General features: G+C 38.8%; 1 long non-coding RNA gene across 1 annotated transcript in view; it reads left to right on the top strand.

The window, feature by feature from the left end:
* The first annotated feature begins 581 nt into the window (after nt 1-581).
* Nucleotides 582-21,699, top strand: part of LOC137471215 (uncharacterized) — a 74,168-nt gene continuing 53,050 nt past the window's right edge. Inside the window, exon 1 of the long non-coding RNA XR_010997468.1 lies at nt 582-661. This is a non-coding gene — a long non-coding RNA (uncharacterized lncRNA). The remainder of the gene's footprint in view (nt 662-21,699) is intronic.

Here is a 21,699-nt window from a genome sequence, read left to right as displayed (position 1 = left end):
GAAATGAAAACGTTTTCATTCCCTCTGCTACTCAGTGCTCCCTGTTGTGCTTCAAACTTCTATGCACTTACAGTTGAGACTCAATGCTTATTTTTCCGTAGATGATGACAATATATAGTAAATGAGGACAAATAGATGATCTATTTAGCTTTTTATGAATTTTGTGCATTCATTGTCTTGTTTTATTGCATTTATGTTGAAGAGCTGTTACGAAAGGGGCTCAGTGGCAAGTCAACCTGCCTTCTCCAGGTGTTTGTATCAGCTGAACCCAGTTGAGCATTAGGTAAAACAGGTGTGTGTGCACTGCCTGGTGAGTGATAATTAGTGCCCTATTGTTCCTCATTTCCCTTCCTTCAGCTTAAAAAGACTGCCTTTGAAAAAGGATTGAAGTGAACTTTGCTAGTGCTGGAGTGGAGGCTCTTGGAGGCTATAGATTGTGCTCCTCAGCAGATCCATGGACTTGGGAGCTGAGGCTTTGGTCTTGCTGAGGTGCCTCTGGAGAGATAGGGATAAAGGCTGCTGAGCATGAATGTCTGCATTTTGCCAATGGAAAGAGGGATTCTGCTGAGAAGATTGGAGGTGGGGAGCAGGACTCTGCTGTCACTGTAGCTCGTGGCAGAACTCTGACCAGCTGCAGGAGCAACGCCTGGGGTTGTACTGGGTAAGTGCTCACAGTGTTGTGTGACTGCTGATGAAGCTCAGCAGGGTAAATGGCGCTTGGTAGTCATATGCCTGGTCAGCTCTTTAGGAGTATCAAAATAGAAGCCAATGAAATTGCCACTGGGGATGCAAATTTGATCATACTTACAGGAGTTCTAATGTAACTGCAAGGCCTGAGTCTTGTCCCACAAGGACAATGCAAAAAACTCATGGGGTCAGCCAGGGAATCTGAGACTTGATTAATCAACAGTATTTCTCATAGTGGAAAACTAAAAACTCAACCTCTAAGTCCTTCTGTGTTATCACACCATGAAAAATATGCCAAGTTATGCAGGTTGAAATGTCTCAGGAATTTGAAGCTAATGTAGTTTTTATTTTGGGGTCTACTTATAATTTTGTTAGTGCCTGACACTATCTTTGTTTATACTGAAATTTTTGGTGTAGTCCATTTTCTATGGGTTAATGGTCAGGCTCTCATATGTGAATAACTTAAAGTAGCAGTTTGTTTTATTGTATTTTTTTAAAACTTTATTCTTAATTAACTAGTAATTAAAAACATTCTGTGGTTGTTTTGCAAGACTACTATATGGTCAAGTATATTACAATTCCCATTCTTATCCTGTGTCAATTAGCAATTTAGCAATGAAAATCCTAATTAATTTACTGCCCCTACAGTATGATGCCTTTCTACCAGAGATCCTTGTCTAAGTGTTCCTTGGAGATTGGCCTTGTCAAAGAGCATAATTGAAGAATAAAGCTTACTGTATTCTTTCTGGAAAACTGGCTAATTTATGTACCATATAAAGATTGCTTCCTTTGCTTTAAGTGTTTTTCTGTCAAGTGGTACAAAAAGATCTGCCTTATCAAATTGCTGTCTTTTTTGGTTAGTTTTTTTTCCCCAGTAATTAGAGTTCTCACCCGAGATGGGACTGAAGTGTGTTGATTCTGAATCTGGCCTATGGGGATTTGATATTGATGTTCTGTAATGGCATGTTTAGATGTGCGTGATGGATTTTTTCCCCCCCTCCGCTGAACCCAAAGCAGAGTGTAAGAAGAAATGTAGCTCTTCTTCCAGTGTTTCAGGGTCTGTGTCTGGGTTGGTAGAGGGTGTCTGTCATTTCTTACAAAAGTTTTTAGTATAAAAATACAGAGATCTACTTGTTACGCTTTTCCCACGTGCTTTATCTGTTATAGTGATAAACCAAGCCACAATCTAAAGCCCTTTGTTAGCCATTGCTCTTAATGATTAAACCTCTCAGTTACTGCATCTGAAGGACTGATCATGATCAAGTGCAGTGTGGGAAGCTGTGGCTGCTCTCAGTATGTTAGCACAGCTATTATTAAATATATTTAACTTTTAGATGCAGGGAGTCAGAAATCCATGGCTGATTCCCTTGTTTTCACCTCAGTGAATACTAAAGATCTGGGTTTCAAGTGCATCCATGTTAATGCATTGCTGCCAGCTGGTAAAGCACCCATGAATAATGGGAGATTATAAGCAACTCGGCCTTTTCCAGAGAGCATTTATCTATGCTCATTCAGAGGCAGTGCCAGTTAGGGCTGGCACAGTTGTCCTTTGTAATGAACCTCTTGACCTAGGAAAGCTATCCAGAGAGTTTAGAAAGATTATCTCTGACAATATGCAAGTCACTGTAGCTTTCTGCAATTTCTATTCTTTCTGCTGCAGCTCTGACTGCAGCAATCACATTTTCCCAATCATAAATTCATATAAGTGTTAGTATGGCCAAAGAGATTACCTGATGTCTGCCTGATGCCCTGTGTACTTAGTGTTTTGTACAGCAGGGCTCTAGGAATCGCAGCATATCAGCTTCAGAGGGTGCTCAGCCTCTGAAGTCTGTTCACTCTCCCTCCATCACATTAGCACTGTAGTGTAATTAGTCATACTGTATGCACGCCTATCCAGCTTGTGGGAGACTGCCACGCTGTCACAGGAGATTAGCAGCTGGTTAACAGAGTGTTTAGTTAACTAATACATGAGGGGGAAAATAGAGCTCTGTGTTATGAGGAAGGGGAATTTCACGTCCCTTATTAATATAGTAAAATGGTGTATTGATAATGACAAACTGTGGGGGCTAATATGCAAGAAATAATAAGCATAAGCAAAAGCCATTAAGAGTAATGACAATCTAGCTAGTGTTTTAAACAGTTCTTTCTAAATATGCATATAAAGTAGGGGATTCATTTAATAGATATTTATTATTTTTCACTGAACACCATTACATACCTCCTTCCTCCCTCTGCCCCTCCAAATTTGATATAATCCTGTGCTAGAAAAGATATAAGCACACACATTCAGAGTAAGAATAAATATTGATGTGAAAATATTTTTTGTTAAATATTGTGCCATATTAATGAAATGTAACTCAGTTCTGTAACTTGGCTGTTGGTTGGAGAAATGGGAATTTGAGTGTTTAGTTGTTAATAAATTGCAAAGCTGGAAAAATGTGTTGCATGAAAATGGAATATGGTGTTATAGGGAAGTTGACACTTCTGTACAACAAGAAATAAACTCTGCTGCAGTTGATAAGGGTTTCTTTTTGCTAGGATTTTCTCCAAGGAGACCAATCTCAACATTGTAGTACTGAAATGCAAATTGAGTAGATCTATATTGTGACGCAATACATACATTGTGTAATGAGGTGAACAGCTACAAAACCAGTAGTTTGTGCTGAAGCATGTGCTCTAGAGGAACAACGTAGAGAAACGTTGTCTTCTTAGTTTCTAAGTTCAAATACGAGAGTTTTCTTTTGGTTAGTTTGGGAATCTTTAGCTGTTGCTTTCTGTGTAGCTGTGACTAGTGAAAATAGAGGAAAAAAAAAGGTAGTGCAATTCTGAGAGGGGAAAAAAAAGTTAGAGAAGTACAATTTATATAGTTTCCCAGACATTTCTAAAACTACTCAAGCCAAAAGTTTGTCAGTATTTCATGCTGACTTTTTTCGTTAGCATTTCTATTCCTGTTCACTTGTCTGCAAGGATTAAGCTTTTCAGAGTAAGGGTTGTATGGCTCAAATACTTTGCTGGTGCTTATGACATTTAGTTGTTCCTCCATTTACTGCAGCAGTATCTTGTTCATTTAACCATCAGTTTTGGACTATCTAATTTGTGATCGCATGACTGTAAATGTATTTGAATTCTCAAGAAGCTATTGGCAAAATTTTCCTGTTGAAGGAGAAGGGATTTCAGACGCAGGGCTCTTGGTTTCTGTAATGTCCAGCTTTTAGTAAGCAGTAGGAGTAGGTTTTTTGTAAGCATAACAGACATATTGCTTACTGCAGTACTCCTGCTTATACTGTTCTGGACACATGCTGTCATTTGAAATACAAATGTACTCACACTTTGATATACTTCATGTACTTTTTTCTCCTTTATCAAAATGGTTTGACAGAATTTTGATGAGATTGCTTGTTTGACAGGATAGTGCTACTCTTTTGATCTACAACGCTTTACTGAGATTATGGCTGTGCTTGTATTCTGATATATTTATCTTTGAAATAAGTTTGTAAGACATTCTTATGTGAGAAAATGCTGATAAGATCCCAAGAGTGAAGCATTTTAGTAAACTGATGGGTTTTTTTACATTTAGGCATAATCATGGTCTGTCAGTCCTTTCGACAAAGAATGGTATAAACTGGGAAATAGTACATAAAAAGGAAACTGAAAAAGATAAAGATCTCAGCTATGTTTAAGCGCTGGTCCAGAATTAATCACGTTAATAGCTCCAAGAAACCATCTGAGGATTTCATACAATGAACAGGCCTATGTGTCAGCTCACCAGTAGCAGCCTTATGAGGTACTTCCTATTTCATTGAAGGGTCACTATAATGGCAAACCAGGCTTTGAAAGCTGGTAATTCAAGTAAACCAAAACTGTTGGGTTGTACAGAACAGCCATGTATATTCCTCATCTGCTGTTTGTGGAGGATAGTGCAGAATGAATGCATTAATTTTAGGGCTGATGAAAGGGCATGTCCAGTTTGTCCTTTGGGAGAAGCTTCTGAGGGTCGCAGAGCGTAACTGTTATTTTTGCCTCAATGTTCACTTTAGCAATGAACACAGCAGGAGGTTTGATAAAGCTGACAGGAAAAAAGGGAAAGTCACAGATGAGGAAAATGCTTGTTAAAGAATTTCTGGAGAATCTGAACATATTCAAATCAGCAGACAGATGAATTTAACATGGTGTGCTCAGTGAACTGGTTAATTGGATCCATTTTCAGTTAATTTGGAGAACTCATAGAGGACAGGTAAGGTTTCAAAAGGACAAATATACTTGCAGGAAAGAAAAAGGGGACATGAGAATCATGGCCCAGTGAGTTTAATTACAAGACCTTAATTGTTCTAGAAAATCTACTAAACAGGGACACAAGTTTTGCTGGTATCTGGAGGGAAGAAAATAGTTGTAGAGAGATGTAAAACTTTAGGTTTAAGACAGAGAAATTCTACATTTAGAGGCTTGCTGGAAGCTTCTACTGACATTTGAATTTTTCAGTAAAAATCATTTTTCCTCCCTATCTCTGAAGTCATATAGGGGAGCCTTCAGTCCCCTGGGCCAGATGCTACTTGCTGTGAATAAATAGCATTAATATCATATTACAAGCCTTTTCAAATTATGGAGGTTGTTTTAGTTGGCTGATTATACAAATTGAACCAAATCTGTGTGTACTGAAAAATAGCTTGATTACCTAAGCCATGGAAAAAAATTAGATCCTGCCAGCGTTTTGGGACCACCTACTCAAATCAGCAGTGGCAAGACCAAGAACTAACAGTTACCATTGTTATTATCTAAACAGAAGAGTAAATTAGCATAGACAGATTTTTCATAAAATGTGAATTGCAGAGAATTACAAGTACTCCAGGGTAAGGGTCTAAAGGCAGAAAAGGGAAACAGCAGAAACCTCAATAGTGTGTGTTACGGCAAATAAGACCAGGTAAGACAGCAGGAGTGAAAACCCCATTAAATGCTATCACATTGTCATAGTTTCTGAGCACTAGGCCAGAGTGCATAGCAAGGACAAAGGAGATGTTCTCAGTGCCAGAGCATTTCTGCACTCTCATCTGTTGCTCTGATAAAGGTGATGAACAAACTGCCAGCCTGAATGCAATTAATCTGGACCTATGTTAATTCCTTTTAATTGAGGCACAACTCCCTGTGCTAGAAATAGTGATGTCAGCACTGAGGGAAGAGCCCTAGGCACTGAAACAGATAGGAAAATGAGCAAGGAATTTTCCCCCCAACACAGCATGAAATAAAACAATGTCTTAGAAAAGACTGACAGGTCTGAGATTGAAGAAACAATGTTGATCTTCAGCAAGTGAGCATGTAAAACATACTTACAGATAAAGAACAGATTGGAAGATATGCAAGAGGTTGCAATTATAGCAGCAGAAAAAAAGTCTTTAACCATTATGAGATTTAAAAAAAGTCATGCACTTTGCCTTGTGAAAAGATGGGAACTGAAGAAGAGTTGGAGCATAAAAGGCTAATGGTGAAGTTTTCAACTGATGGTATTGTGATGAAAGAACCCAGCTGTCCTGTAATTTATGCCCCTAGGAAAGTTCTTGTGCCTTTAGGCAGATAAAAAGAGGAGCTTTGCTCTGTCTGTGTTATGAAGGCAGTGAATTTGACTTCTCATAGGACTAATGTTAAGAAAACTCACTCTGAAAATGAGAGAGCTGACTCAGACAGAAGATTGTGTTTTTTTAATCCACTTTCTCAAAAGTGCTGGCATTTATGCATTTACAATATTACTGCAGTACTTCTGTTTATTATTAGGTGCCAGCAATATACACAAGTTATAATTTCTAAAGTGTATCTACAGTGTTTTCCATGAGATGAGCTAATCCTGATATAAAGACCTTTTGAGATAAATAGCCTTATCTGAAAAACTTAATACTTGCTGATAATTCTGGCTGGGTATATACCTCATGGGGTTGCTTGGCTGTTATGCTATCTTATTGACTATAAACTTAGAAATAATTATGTATCTTTTTTCCAATTGTTCTTCTTGGCCTAAGGGCAGACCATGTACCCTGTTGCTTGGGACTGTTGCAAAGTAAGATTTGGAACAGTGGGAATGTTTATCTGCTGCTTCATTGCTTCCCTGCTGTAGTTTAGTGATAGCTCAGAGATGTTGGGAGGTGTGGGGCGACAGTGTTGAACAAGGTGATTTAGGTGCAAAAACTCTTGAAGGCTGTGTTTTCCATAGAATATAAAAGACACAGCACAGATGAGAGGAAGTTGAAAGCTGCGGAGTTCAAATGTAAGTTTTCAATGAAGAATGGTGTGAACTTCAGTAAAGTTTTCAAAACAGCTTAATTTTATTTGGTGTCTAAATAAACCTGTGCTCATATATTCTACCTATAGAGTCCCTCTGGGATCAGAAATGAATATGCAATGCAGCACACATCCGTGAAGTAGGAGAGGTTACCACTCGGGTCTGTATAGAAGAAGCTGGACAGCATAATGCTGGGAAATTTACTACATGAAAAGAAGCACAAATTACCCCTTTCAATCATTAAGCTTAGTGATGACCTATGTTCTTGTAATTTGACAAATAATTGAAAGAGGTGAATGTTCAGTGCCGCAGGCAAGCACACGTGTTCCTATCACAGATAATAGCAGCCACATCCTGGATCTGCTGATGTATAATCTTGAAACTGAAGGTCTTTGAACAGCATTTCCTGAGTTCCATAACCTTGTAATGTGTGCACAAACAGCAGCACCATGGGCTGTGTGCTTGTGAAGGTTGCCATGGGCCCAGGGGTTGAGGCAGTGCAGTGGCACCAGCTACAAACATGAAGGATGTTGTCACCCTGATGTTACCTCACAGGAGCACCTTTTTGCTGCCCTGAAGGATTCTTCCTCTCCACCTCCTGGCATTCTGGGGGCTATGCCCCTCTGAATGACATAGAGTGCTTTATAGAAAGGTTTGATTAATTGGGACTGAAGTGGCATTTCTAGATGTCCATCAGATAGTGTTTCATTGCTGAATAAAATGACCTGGGTTGAAGAGAAGCTAGGAGGCATTTTATGAAATACGTACCTCTGCTAAAGAAGATTACATTACCCGCTTCCAGTTTCTAATGGATTGTACGATATCTCAAAGTAACCTGGATGGCATTTAATTGGATTTTTTTTGAGTAAAATGCAAATGAAATTATGTAGATGAGAGATTTAAAACTTCTTAGCCAAAATGTTTTTCTCTGAGGTTCCATGTTTAAAGATTTCTACAGGAAACCTTAAATTTTCTGTGCTGGAAACACTGAAGTGTGTCTTGAAAGCAAAAGTCTTTCTTGATATAGACCAGCATAAAAAAATACATTACCTCACTCAGAACGGGAAAACTCTTGAGGATGGCAGGATCTGCATGAGCCTGGTGGATAAGAAAGCCTGCATAAGAGACTACTACCGAAAGAATTTTGAAATACTGCTGTTTAAACAGAGTGTTATCACTTGTTCATGTATGTTGGAAGGGAAACAAATTCACACTGCATTTAAAAGGACTATAAATAATATCTTTAATTATCTTATCTCATACTGAAATGTCCTGTTGTGCATTTATGCTATCAATAAATTGATGATACTGCCATAACAGTAAAGGTTTCTAAACACCTGTAGTCAATAATGAAAATGTATGCTGAGCTGCTGGTTGCATGTCAGAAAATTTGTTGCTACTTTTAACTAGCTAAGAAAGTAGACAGAGATTTGGGTTTAAGTCTGTTTCTTAATTTATGACCTTTTTTGAGAAGGGAAGAAGAAATCTTTGGGATAAAGAAAAACGGAGTTAAAAAATACTGTAAAAAGTATGAAAATCATGGCGTCTTTAATGATTGTAAAAATTTTCATGGTTTAAGTCTAAGCTTTATCTCACACACACAAACTCCTCCTGAGGTTCTGCACTCCCAGCTGACTGTGCCATGCAGCACTTGGAGGCCTTCAGGCAGAGCAAGCAGCTGTCTGTCAGGTTGACTATGTTAAAAAGCAAGGAGATGCAGAAGATGAAGTATAAGGTTGATATGCTAATAGTAAAACTGGTAGCCAAGCTCACAATTTTGAATTTTATGGGAAGATAAGGAAGTGGGAAACTGCTTCTGGCAAAGTAGCTTGAGTCGCTGTGCCAGTTGAGATGTTGTATGTACTATGCCTAAAAATCAACCAGCCCCTCAGAAATCATGAGCTCAGCAATATACTTGTATGTGTTTCATACAAATTTTTTATAAATTTATGGGTAGCCCCAACTCCCTGTGAGTATTTCTGTGGGTAACAGAGGCAGCTACTGGTGGGATAATGAGGAGCAGGAAAAAAATCCTCCTAAACTGTCACTTGACTGATTTCCAAAAGAGCCATCAATGGCTGACCCTTCTGGTACCCAGTGGCTGGGGTGGGCCTAAGAAGTCAACCTGAGGTATCTCTGGTGTTTGATTTCAGAAGGTTGCCTTTGAAATTTGAATTTAAATGTGAAATCTAACCCTTCAGTCTTCCCGATGGTCTTATAGGGAAGCTGAGTGCCCAGTGTGGTGGGATGTGGTGGTTTGAGCTTTTGTTCAAGAAGAATGAGAGGAAGGGCACCCAAAGGTGAGAAGAATTCCTACTGATAAGTCTAATTTAGGTTGTGTTTAAATTTGTTTTCCATGTGATCTTTTGTTTAACTGCAACTTGAAGCAGCAAGTGTAATTTTTGTCTTGCAGAATAAATGTTTGCTGTTTTGCTACCAGGTATGCTTTTTGTTATGCAGACTTAGTGAGTTCATTTGAAATGGAAACTCTCAGGGTTTTCTGCTCCTGTGGATGCATTGCATCAGAAAAAAGCAGATGTGTCCAGTCTGTGTGAAACAGACCGTGAAAAGGTCTGAACTGTTGGGCAGATGTCTTTTTTTCTAGGTGGGAATTCCCTCTAGCTGGTTCAAATCAGCACTCTATCTTCAAAGAGCAGATGGTAGAGAGGCATCCCGTGGTGTGAATACAGGCAGAGAAATTGCAGTCTCTTTTTACAATGTAAGAGTTTCTAGAATGAAAGAATATATAAAACCAATTAAATAATATATTTGAATTGCATTTTGGTGGCAGGAGCTGTCCACATGAGATATTTGTCTTGCTCCCAAAATGCAAGGGATTGAAAAGTGAGTCTCCTAACAGTCTGTCTACTCGTATTCAGGAAAATGTTTCCATTCCCCTGGTAATCAGAAGCTGGTGTACATTGCCACAATGACTGCTGTTCCCCTGGTTTCTACTTCTCTTCATCCCCCATGGCAAAGGCGCTTTATCCAGCTCTACAAATTGCAGCTTTTCAGTGAAATGCTGCTCTGCATTGGAAGGAAAGAGTAGGGTCGAGCCTGTTGATATGCTGCTGCTGCTGCAAGAGGGCCCTCAATACAGGTACTCTTTTCTGCAACCTGGCTTGTTTGGGATGTGCTCCTTACATCCCAGGATGGGGTGGCACCCATTGTCAGAGGAACAGAGGAAGTGTGTTTTAATCATATACACAGGATCTTCACTCAGGCTGCTCTGAGAAAGGAGCTAAAGCTTGAGGGACTGTATGAGAATTTCACATAAAAGCTGACTTAGAATTTTACATAAAAACCAAAATGAATGCCTCTGAGCTGTTCTATTCCTACTCAGAAGGAGGTCCCTCAATACCTGCTAATTGGTACCAACCCTACAAAGTGAGGTGAAATCACATCCTGGAACTTGGACAAGGCGGAGTGAAATAGTTGGCTGCTGGTGTTCCCATATTCCTCTCAAGGTAAACATATGAGTTAAATTCTTAGCACAGTAAAGTTACAGGGCATTCCTCATCAGGATAGAGCTATATGAGTCCTGGCAGGGCAATCATGGAGGCTGAATTTCTAAAGGAAAGCCCCCAGTGTGATTCCTGGCAGGACAATCACAGTGTTTGAAATCTCCAGCCGTGAAAAACTGCATAATACAAAACTATCAAAACAAATGATATTCCCAGCATGGAAAACATAAAGGGGGCACGGAGGCTTATATTGTATAAGTAAAACTTTGCTGTAATTGGCCTTTGGCATGAAAGAAGGAAGCTGCCATTCAGTTCTTTGGCAAGGGCAATACTTTTAAAGTTGAGTTGCTGAGAATAATAACCTTCCTTTCTGGGATTAAACTGCAGATTAGAGCATTGCCCATTTAGAAGTTTACTTGGAAAGGGTATCTCTGAGTATGTCTGAATGCTCTGACAAAAATGAGGGGGTTGCAGTAGAGGATAGGGGAAAAGAGAGACAAAAGGCTGGTATCCATTTCCTCAGGAGCTACTGAAGTGGTCTCAGAAGTTGCCAACGTGGCATTTTGGTTGTATGCAAGATCCAAGCCTGTCAGGATGATGTTTATGGTCAGAAAAATAGATTGTATAAGAACAAACCTATTGAAGTGCCACCTGGAGCTCAAAGAAAAGGCTTGTGTAGGAAATGACCTGGCAGTTGTTTAACTTGATAAAAAGTTTCCTGTTCCCTCTTTCCTTAAGTGAGGTGCCAGCAAAATAGCAGGAATGTGCTTCCTTGCTAGTGATGTGTCAGTATTACATAGGTGTAATCCTTGTCAATTCATGTTTTAGTAACTGGGATGGAACTGGGTAGCTTTGTGAAATGCTGTTCTTGTCAATGTTTGTGACTTATCTGTGTGCTGTAACTTGCCTTCACCACACACTCAGTCTGTAAAGTCACTTTTGCAGTGCTCCATAGCTCTGCATCCATAAAGATGCTCATCTTCTGTGAATAAAGAGTTTGTGCTGGGAGAATCATAAGGAAGCATTTAAAATGGTAACAAGGGGGCAGTGGAGTTATGCAGGCTTGTCTGAGAATGTTTCTTGTGTGCTTCACACCATTTACCCACGGGGGACTGCTGCTGTGAGAACTGTACATGCTACAGCTTGTGCATGACTCTGCTTGGTAGTAGCACAGGCTGATTCTGGGTGCTTTCCCTGTCACTTGTGCTTCTCTGCCTGCTTGTTGTCTCCTGTGATGTGTGACTGCAGAACTTATTTATATACATGACTCATCAGTATGGGCCTCAACTTGATTTTTATCAAATACAGCATAAGTAGGGAGGAATGGTCAAGAGCTGTTTCTATTTCATGAAACAATGGATTCCTGATGAGTAGGACAATTGCAGCAAGAGAGCTCAGACAGATCAACTTACAGCAAATGAAGATTTTAAATACTGTCATTAAGCCTAGAAGTCAGCATGCTTGCCATTTTTCTGAAGGCAGGTAGGTCAGTAGAATGAGCAGACATATTGTATGGAGACCTTCTGCTCTCAATTCAGGAGCATCAGGTCTTTCAAACCAGATCTTTCCTCCTTTCCATGACACAGTCAAAATAAGGTGTGCAAATTTGTGTGCAGGCTTTGAGGAGAGAAGGTGAGTCGGTGGAAAAAGTCAGAACTTCTTTAGGTACTTATAGCTTAATGAGAGCTAAATTTGTATTGCTCCCCGATGCCCTTAAGGTTCACAGGCAGTAATTCCATGTCCTTTCATATGTAGTGGGTGAATGAATAATGAATGCTGGTGTTCCCTGACAAAGAATAGAGTGATGTTGCCTTAAAGCAGAATTAGAAAGTACTGGTAGGCTTGGAGTCATTTAACAGGTTTGAGTGAAACTTCCATGTGCTGCCAGACAAAGAAGTGAGGTAATCATTCCAGAAGTGTGCTTCTATAATTTCAGAGTTGCAGCAGCTGCCTGGGATTAAATAATCATAATCTCTTCACCACAGGACTGATTTTTTTTTTTTTCCTCCCATCATGAATCCTTTTACACTGGGGAGGAAAATTTGCACTGTACATTAGGGAAAGTTTTTTCCTGGAAGATGTTCCTGCTATGTTCATTCTCAAAAGCGGCTAATTTGGGGCATTTGACTGGGAGTGTTTTCATAAGTTTTTTTTTTTTTTTTTTTTTCTTTTCTTTTTATCCAAAAGAGAATTATCAGATGTATAAGCAAAACTATGAAGGATGGTAATCTCCAGTAGGTGCACTCCAAGATCCAAGATGCTATTGGTACCTGAATCCTAATTCTCTGCATGTTGTGAAACAATGATTATCAACTCCTACATCTTGCTTTCTTCCAGCAAGGGTCTGAGTGGCTTTATGCCTGGGGGAGGGCAGATCTCTCTCCCACCAAATGCCTCCTCCTTCATGTCATACTGAATGAAGCTTGTAGCAGAATTAGAGGCAATATCTATTCTTAATAAGACTGCTTGTAGTTGACCCATTTTCTATCCCTCTCCACCCTGCCTGTGAATCTGGTGACTCATAGGAGAAAAGCATTCCTCTTATCCTCTGCCAGAAGTGGATTTTTTTTTATGCTGGAGAAACCTTTTACTGCAAGTAAAAGAAACCAAGGTCTTTTCAGGGGGTTTTGTTTTGTTTTGGGTATTTTTTCAGGTTCAACAACATAATATATAGATAGATGCATCTAAAACTTTCAGTGCAGCCTTAGTTTGCTGTTTATGCAAAAAAGAAAATCGGAAATAAGAAAGATGAAGACATGATGAGGAAAATAGAGTAGATGAGAGGTCTTAATTGTCTTCTTATTCTTTTTCTGTTACCTATGTAAAGTTTGTGAGTGATACTGAGCAATGGAATTAGTTCCCATCTATCTTTGTGGTTTTCTTTTTTTAGTACATGTGGTCAGCTGGCTCACCCCCTGGAGTGACTCTTTGGTAAACTGAACAAGGTCAGGAGGAGTTTGCCACCTCACCAGTTTACTTGATGTAGGGCATTGTGCTAGCAATGAAATACGCAATTGGCAATGGAGTGGAACATCTGATCAGGTTCTGTGAATTACAGTAATGGTCCAATTAGTCCAGTGAGAGGAACAGAAGGAATTTTATTTCTGCAACTGGTTTTGTGGACAGTTTTTCACAGATCTTACTTGATACACTGCTTAAAGACATTATGTAGTCTGTCATGGAGTCAAGTGAGGGCAAAGCCCTAAAAAGTAGCCAGCCAGAAAACTAAATGAAGAATGTGCATGGTTGGATGAGCAAACAGCAGACTGGTGGAGTGTTGTTAGAAGGAAATCTGGAAGACATTAGGCTGTGATGCAGAAACACAGTTTTATCATCTGGTGAATATTTGGCATCTCTTCAGTCCATCCCACCACCTCCATGTTATTCAGCTGCATGAGAACTCCTGTGGGCAGCAGAGAGTCACCAGCAGTATTGTGGTGCTCTCAGAATGAGAGCTGAATGAATATAATCAGCTGTAATTGTACCACTGGGCTGCTTCGTGTATAGGAGTACTCTTGTGTCGTAGGAGAGATTGCCTGAAACACAGAAGGGTGATAACATGACACTGTTGCCTAGTGGTGACTGCTTTTCACTTGTGTCTTTCAAAGTGTTCCTTGACACAGGAGAAGAGTTTCTTAGTGTAATTCAAAGCAAGCAGCATAATTATAGTGCTTGGTGTTTTGGCTTGAAGGGTGGTGTGCAGGTGGCGGCACTGTGCAACTTATTTTTTGTGTGTTAGTTTTTTTTTGGGGTTGCTCTTTTTTTTTTTTTTTTTTTTTTTACTTAAGTACAGAGGAGCCCAGTATTTTATAAAATACTTAATTCAGTAGATGAGCTCTGGGAAAGACAATTGTGTGTAGTATTGTTGAGATAGAGGATATGTGGTTTGCTCTGTGGTTGTGGCAAAGCAGAAATATTTATTCTAAAGCTGTTTAAGAACAAATGTCCAGTCTGTTGCTCATAACTAATTCCAAAATTTTCCTTAACAGCTTGTCTTATTGTCTGTTTGTGGTGGTGGTGAGAAGTTCCCACTACTTAAACTCAACTTTTCCTAGTGCTTTTAAGGTCTCTGTTTCTTTTTCAAATCTTGTGGCCGAAGTTGCTTTATTATTCTTTAAACATCATCCAATATGCACTTGTTTCTGTTTGTTATTAAGATTTTCTTTGGCTAACTATATTTTTTATCCAGTAACATTTCCCTCATTTCTTTTAGATACAATATCTTGAAGTAAAACTAGCACTCTTCCAAGAGCTAACAAGTCCAGGAAAGAATACCATCTTATTACTATAGCTGATTTTATTAAACAAATGCCAGGTCAGTTGTTAGCATAAGCTTTCCCATTAAAACTCCTCCTGGAACATAAAGGCCTCTGAGATGCATCCCTTTCTTGAAATCACCCAGCTTCTCTAAGTAAATTTGCTTCTAGAGATTATTTTCTGTGGAACACCTTTTCTCCAAAGAAAGGATACCCAGCAGATTCAGGTCGTCAGTTAGAAGGTGAGATGGGTTAAAAGCTATCAGTTCTGGACCAAGCTTGTATGTGACAGAGTTTTGTGATTGTTGCAGCCTGTTGTAGGAAAATGGAGAATTACCAAGGGTTCAAAAAATTTCCAGTTTCAAATGTACCTCATCAGTCTATATGTGCACTAACTCTCTCTGTTACAATGATAACTGGATGCTGTTTTTTTCTTGCTTGCATATGAATCCCTTTGAAGCAAATAGCTTGATCTCTTGCATTTTTGGTAGTCCTCTGCCTTTAATCTTGTTCTTGCTTTGTATTGCTTAGATGAAGAAAGAAGGAGCTCTGTATGCTCCTAGTGGAATATAATGTTTTAATCAGAATTTAAGGATTATGAAAATTAATAGTTTCTGCAGTGAATGTAGTTGTTGTCTCTGCCAGCAGTACCCCCTGCTTACTAAGACGTCTCTATTTTGTCACCAGAATTTTTTTTGTGTTTTCTCAGTGTTTGGTTTCAGTAGGAAATTAGTTTTATGGGGAAGACACAAGAGTTATAAAAGATTTAGGAAACCCATGCTGACCTACCTCCTTTATATTTTTCACTGGTTATGTGGAGAATCAGGTTCATCTCTGTCCTGTTGCTAGGTTACTCTGTGACCTTGGGTAAGTTGGCTCAGCTCTTTGAGTTTTGTTCCCTATCAGAGGTGAAAATAACCCACCAAATAAAACTCCTGCCTCAGTCGTGGCCCTTTTCAGTCTCAGGCTGTAAGTGCATATGCTCTGAAGCATTTCCTCTAATAACAGTACCTGAACTAATACTACCTTTTGAAAATCATCCCTCAAGAGAAATCATATCTTTAAAAGGCACCTATTTTTCTCTTTCACCTACTGTGTTCAGAGAGAGATGAATGGTACCTCTAGGTGGTTTGAGAAATATTCTTGAGAACCAAAAATTTGAGATTTGTTCCTATAACAATTAGCTAGGCCAGTGTGTGCATTAGTAGGCTGCTGGTGCTGCTCGTCGATGGATGGAGGCACTCAGCCTTCTGTTTTGGTCCTCAGAATGCCTTCAAAAGTGTGTGCCAATAGCCTATTGATGCACAGCCTGTTGTGACTTATTGTTGCATTCAATGCACAGATGATTATTACAGGGGTAGGTTATTTGTTAGCATGATTTTACACACTGCTGCTTGAAGAATTTTAACAGCGTCCACTAAACTCCCTAAAGTATAGTTCAGAATGAGTAAAATTCTGCTGGATGATGTTTACAAGAGTCTCTGTGCCCACTGCTGATGAGTCATGGAAAACAGCGTATTCCTTTGACTCCTGACTATGCGCGTGACACGCACAATTATTAGCTGTGCTTTACGATCGACAGGTTGGTTGCTTTTATTTTAATCTGTATCCTTATTCAGATGTTTTCATTTTTCAAAGAAAATAAAAACAAACTTAGCCTCTCTAGCTACTATCTTGCAGCTGTTGCACCTCAGAGCTTGCCAGCTGAATAAATTGCCCTCCTGTTTTTTCTTGACCTGTTGTTTCCTCTCCTCACTCTTCTGAACTTCTGCAGTGGCCATTACTACCAAAGTCTCATTAGATCCTTTCTCTTCCTTTGTTTAACAGGTGTTCAGTCATTTCCCACTGTATCTACCCTTCAAATGACTGGTTCATATGCTTTTCACTCTTCTCATAATGAAATGCGGAGTTTTCATGACAGCTGGGTATCTCTGGGGCCTTATTGCAGCTCGAACATTAAGTCATAAAAACAATACTTTTGTGCATATCTGAAAAGGCTGTGATGTGCAGTAGCTCTGCTGTAAGATCCAACCTTACCCAGCACAGATTTTCCATTTAAAACAAACAAAAAACTGACTTCAAATTGTAACACCAGAAACCTCAGGTTAATTGGAAGTTTCTTTGTTTTTCTTTAAGACTGACTGAATGCTGATTGTCCAAGACATTAGAAATTGGCTTGGACATAATTTAGTTTTGGGGTTACTGGTCAAGAATGCAAGTGCGTGTCTTCAAATTGTTGCTGTTCCACCTCTAAACATTTGGAATTTAGCTGAAGGGAGCATATTAAAGGCAAAAGTTGCAGCATTAAAATCTCTGAAACTAAAGTGCTATAATTTCCTCCCAGCTCTGTTCCAGATTACCTAAACAAACTGCTGAATTGGCAATTTCTGTTAAGCACCTAGAAGATGATTAATGTGTTATGAATAATGTCATGATAGCTGGCTGGAAGGCGGCTCTTCCTCATGAATAACAATAGTGTGGTAATGTGCCAGAATCAAGAATATTAACTTCATAGCAAGCTTTATCAATGATAACTGATGGAAAGCAGGCAATATGTCTGACTTGCTAGCTTCCAGCTTTTAATTAAGGCAATTAAACAAAATGTGATCTATTCTTTTTTCCATTTATTTATAGATTTAATTACCAATAGTTAATTAGCTCACAATTCTATAAATATATACTACTGACCTTGTGGTTCCAAGTGGGAATTATATTTTAGCTTAAGATTGATTCTTGGTAAATAAAGTAATTTTTCAGTGCTGCTTCATAGCTTGTGCTTTGCAATACCCTGGAACCAAGCTCTTAATCTTCCTCAGTGTGTCTTCAATGTAGAGAATATAGTGATATTTATTTAGGTATTTATAATTCCTCAGTATCATAGTTTAACCCTGGCCAGCAACTAAGCACAGCTGTTCATTCCTTCCCCCCTGGTGGGATGGGAAGAGAATCAGAAGGTTAATAGTGAGAACCCATGGATTGAGATAAAGACAGTTTAATAGGTAAAGCAAAAGCCTTGGCTTTTTAGAATAGATTAGATTTTCAATATCTAGCCTGTGGTATGTGCCCCCCACTGACCTACCTATGATTGCAAACCTGTAAGGATAGGTTCAGTTAAGCATGCTTTTGCAACCTGGTATGTTATTAAATTAAGGGCTCCACCTATACTTAAACATATTTGAGCAGGAAGAGCAGCACTGATGCACATGTATCTTGTTACGAGTCGGTATGATAGGTATTTACAGACAGCTTTAAGTTTTTGGCTGTGGATGGGATGTATTGCAGCCTATCTCCTGTTAAACTCTTTGAGGCTTTGTCCATGAAGACAAGATGTGATGTGACACTGTCATGTCTCCAAACACTGGTGTGTTTACACTCTGGTGTAACTGCCCCTAGGACACTTTATGGCAGCTCAGAGAATTAAGAATATAATTTAATTTGGGTAAAAGGAACACCAGGCAAGAGAGATGATAGAGGGCAGCGTGATGCTTGCCCAGTCATTCAGCCTAGAAAACTTTATTTTTAAAGAAAAAAAAATGAACAAAAGTATGACACAATATTCCATACAGAATCTGAAAATGTTTTGCAGAATGAGACTTCAGTACTGCTATATTCTTCACCCAAATGAATCAGACTCTACCAAAAACCTTTTGAAATGCTTCATGCATATTTAGACAATTTTAGAAGCATTTAGTGGTAAGTTTTAGTGTGGGGAAAAAAAACCCCAAAAAACAACCCAACAAATTCTACTGACTTCCATAGGACCATGAAAATAAAATCAATATTGAATGTTGTTAAACACCTGTTCCTTGGTAAGCTTACTAAAACACACTTTCCTTCTGAGCCACAGATGTACTTAGACTTACTTCTCATCTTCTACTAATCTTCTGTGTCTGCTTCCCCATTATGAAGATAAGAAACACATCTATAGCCTTTCTAAATTTCCGTGGGAAACAGTGATTGGAATCTTATCCTTTGTACAGCTTTTAGAATACTAGAGTTAGTGAAAGTGTTCTATAATGAGATGTGTTATTTCCTGTTATTAGGATTTAAATTAAATTATTTCTCAGGGTTTAATGGCTCATAAAAGTGTCTATAAAATATCATTTATTTTAGATTTTCATTATGTATGGACTCCAAAACTGAGACAACAGGGAATAGCATTTTTCTTTTCATTCCACTATGGACAGTGCATTCCTTCTGCCCTGTTGCAAGTATTCAGAGGGGAAAAAAGTAGGAAAAGCATGTCTGAAAAATTACATTGATTTTTGGAGGAAAGGTTGGACCATGCTAATTTGTGAACTGTGCCACACAGAGCAAAGATTAGCCCTTGCTTGAAAGCTCTTCATCCAAGGGATGAAGAGACTAGAAAAAGAATCACACAGTGCTGAAAGGAAGCACAAGATAACTGAAGGGTGGTATTACTCAAGGTGAAAACCTTCTGTCTGAGAAGGAAAAGCCTAAGCAATGCCAGCTTTAAAAAGAATTATGCAGAAGCAGATGTATTTGATGTAGCATAGTTACAGCTGGTGCTTAGAAATAGAAGGGATAGATTTCTGTAATACCTTAATTTGAAAATTGATCACTAAACAGTAGCATTTAATCACTTTTTTTTTTTTTCAGACAACACTAACAGAGGTAAGAGGAGAATTCATGTATAATCTGGTCCTGATGTGTGGCTTTTTCTCCCCGGCTCCCACTGGCTTCAGTGAAAACTGAAGGAAATTCCTGCCCTTCAAAACTGTCTTTAATTAGCTCAACCTATTACCTAATGACACCCATATTGCTGTGATTCTTTTGGAATAAAAAGTTATAGAATATTTCTACCATTTAGTCTTTATGAATGACTGAAACTGTTAGTATGAAATCTAAAATTTTTTGTGCACCCAATGACATCCCAGCTTCTTTGGTATTTCAGTAGATGAAGTCTGTATTTTAAAATAAAAGAAGGATATACAATTACTTTAACCTAAATACTGAAGTAATATTTGACTGTAGGCTAACCAGATGTGAGTGCAGCAGGGCAGATAGCCAAGTTATTAGAAAACTGAACCTACACACTCTGTCCAGGTAGATTATAATCTACTGTAGATGTTTCACTTTTTTCAAGTAGCCATTGAGATTTGGAGTTGTGAGCATGTGGAGGATTCCCACCCTTGATGGCAGCTGATGGGCCATGACTAAAGAAGGAGAGAAGCCTGACCTAAACAAACGAGTATTTTTCTGTAAAGTTCATAAAAGGAATGATGCCCATGGCAAAATAGGATCAGAGCAATTGGTTCCAGGACTAATATCCAGAGATTATGATTATATACAGTCTGATTATCCTCTGTGCAAGTCTGTGTGTGAATGTTTGCTTGGTGGGGCTCAAGGAACAGGACAACTACAAATTTGGACTGTGCAGCTATAGAGAAAGCTGGACTCTGGTTGGGGATTTCTAGTACTGGAGGCAAAAAAAGGTCACCGCTTTAGTCTAGGCAAATGTGAAAAGAATCATACTCTAAGAAAAATATTCTCCTGTGTAGTTTAGGAGTGATGTTTAACTTGTGCAAAGCATGGAAAATGAGGAGTATTTTATTCTAGAACTATAAGATATTATATAACAGCTTAGTATTACCAACTGTGGATACCTGTCTTGAATTTCATTTGGCAATCTAAAAAGATAGTCTTTGGTGTTTAAACCAGATACAACATGCCTTCTTGGCAAAGTTTTTTTTTTTTTTGTATTTTTGGGGGGAGGTTTGAGTTAAAGCAATTCAAAGGGCACAACATATTTTTTGTCTTCTTCAGAGAAAATGTATTTCTAGTCTGAATCAGTCTAACTTCAGCTCCCAGACATTTTGTTTTGCTGTATTTTTCTTGTCTATGGTAAAGGGCCATCTCTTTTCAGAAGTTAGTTCATGGTGTAGGTGCTGACAGATCTTGATTGAGGCACCTTTTGATCTGCTTTTTAGTACATTGCATTGAACTTTGTTGTCTGTTCTGCATAATTCTTTCTCTTCTTTAAATTCTGATTTTTGTCACAATGCCCAAGTGGGGACACCAGAAATGGGGAGACAAGGTGCATATAATAGTGTCAAAGGGAATTTTTTGTAAGATTCTTACTTATGCCATCTGCAAAGACAAATTTGCCACCATTATTTACTGTATTTGTCCTTACATTCTATGAATGGAGTACCATTAAATTTCCTTGCTGGGAAATAGTCTTTTTTTTCTTCCTTTAATTTTTTTTTCTTTCTTTCCTTCCTGACTGCAAGCTATGTTTGACCTTTGTGGAAGAAAGATGAAGACTGCCTATTAGCTTGATTTATGGTACATGGTGATTTGCATAGTTTTTCCATGATACTGTGTTTCAGTCCATTACATTTGCCCATACTCAACAGTAAAATTTCCTGGGCCTGTAGTAATGACATTTGCATTAGTATAAAATGGAAACTAAAATATTTTTTAATTAGAGGAAAAAGAAATACAATCCCTAAATTACATCCTGCTTCAATCTCTTACACATCATTATGAGACACAAAGTACAACATTTGATCTGGACATCTTCCCTGAGTGCAGTATGGAAGGTAATTTGGAAATGAGGGCTGGTTTTCTCTGGAAAACTCCAAATTGCTGACAGCTGATTAAATACAGAGTGCTTCCATGACACTGGCACCTTGTTATGTAGTGCTGACTGGACTCCTGCCTTTTAGTAGCTGAAATGTATTTAGTGATCCCTGGTCAAACCTGAGAGATAATGTGACAATTCCCATTTGTGTTGGCAGCCTTGCTCCAAATGGAAACTATCAGGCATTGATTTATTTCAACTCATGGCCATTTGCCACCTCTTGAAGTCCCACAGGGCTGGCTTGTCTGTGGCCACCCAAAGACTGACCGACAGATAGATGCTGTATTCTCATTTCCCAGAGAGGGGAAAATGGAAGGCTTGCATGATGCCAGTAAGAAATCTGATTTCAGAAGTTTGTCTATTACCTTGTGGCTAAGCTGAGGCAAAGAAGACAGAAAAAAAATCTTTAATGTGAGCCCT

This window comes from Anomalospiza imberbis, chromosome 3, assembly GCF_031753505.1.
Source record: "Anomalospiza imberbis isolate Cuckoo-Finch-1a 21T00152 chromosome 3, ASM3175350v1, whole genome shotgun sequence".
Classification (NCBI taxonomy): Eukaryota; Metazoa; Chordata; class Aves; order Passeriformes; family Viduidae; genus Anomalospiza; species Anomalospiza imberbis.
Note: the sequence above shows the minus strand (reverse complement) of the source record. Positions and strands in the feature narration are given on the sequence as shown.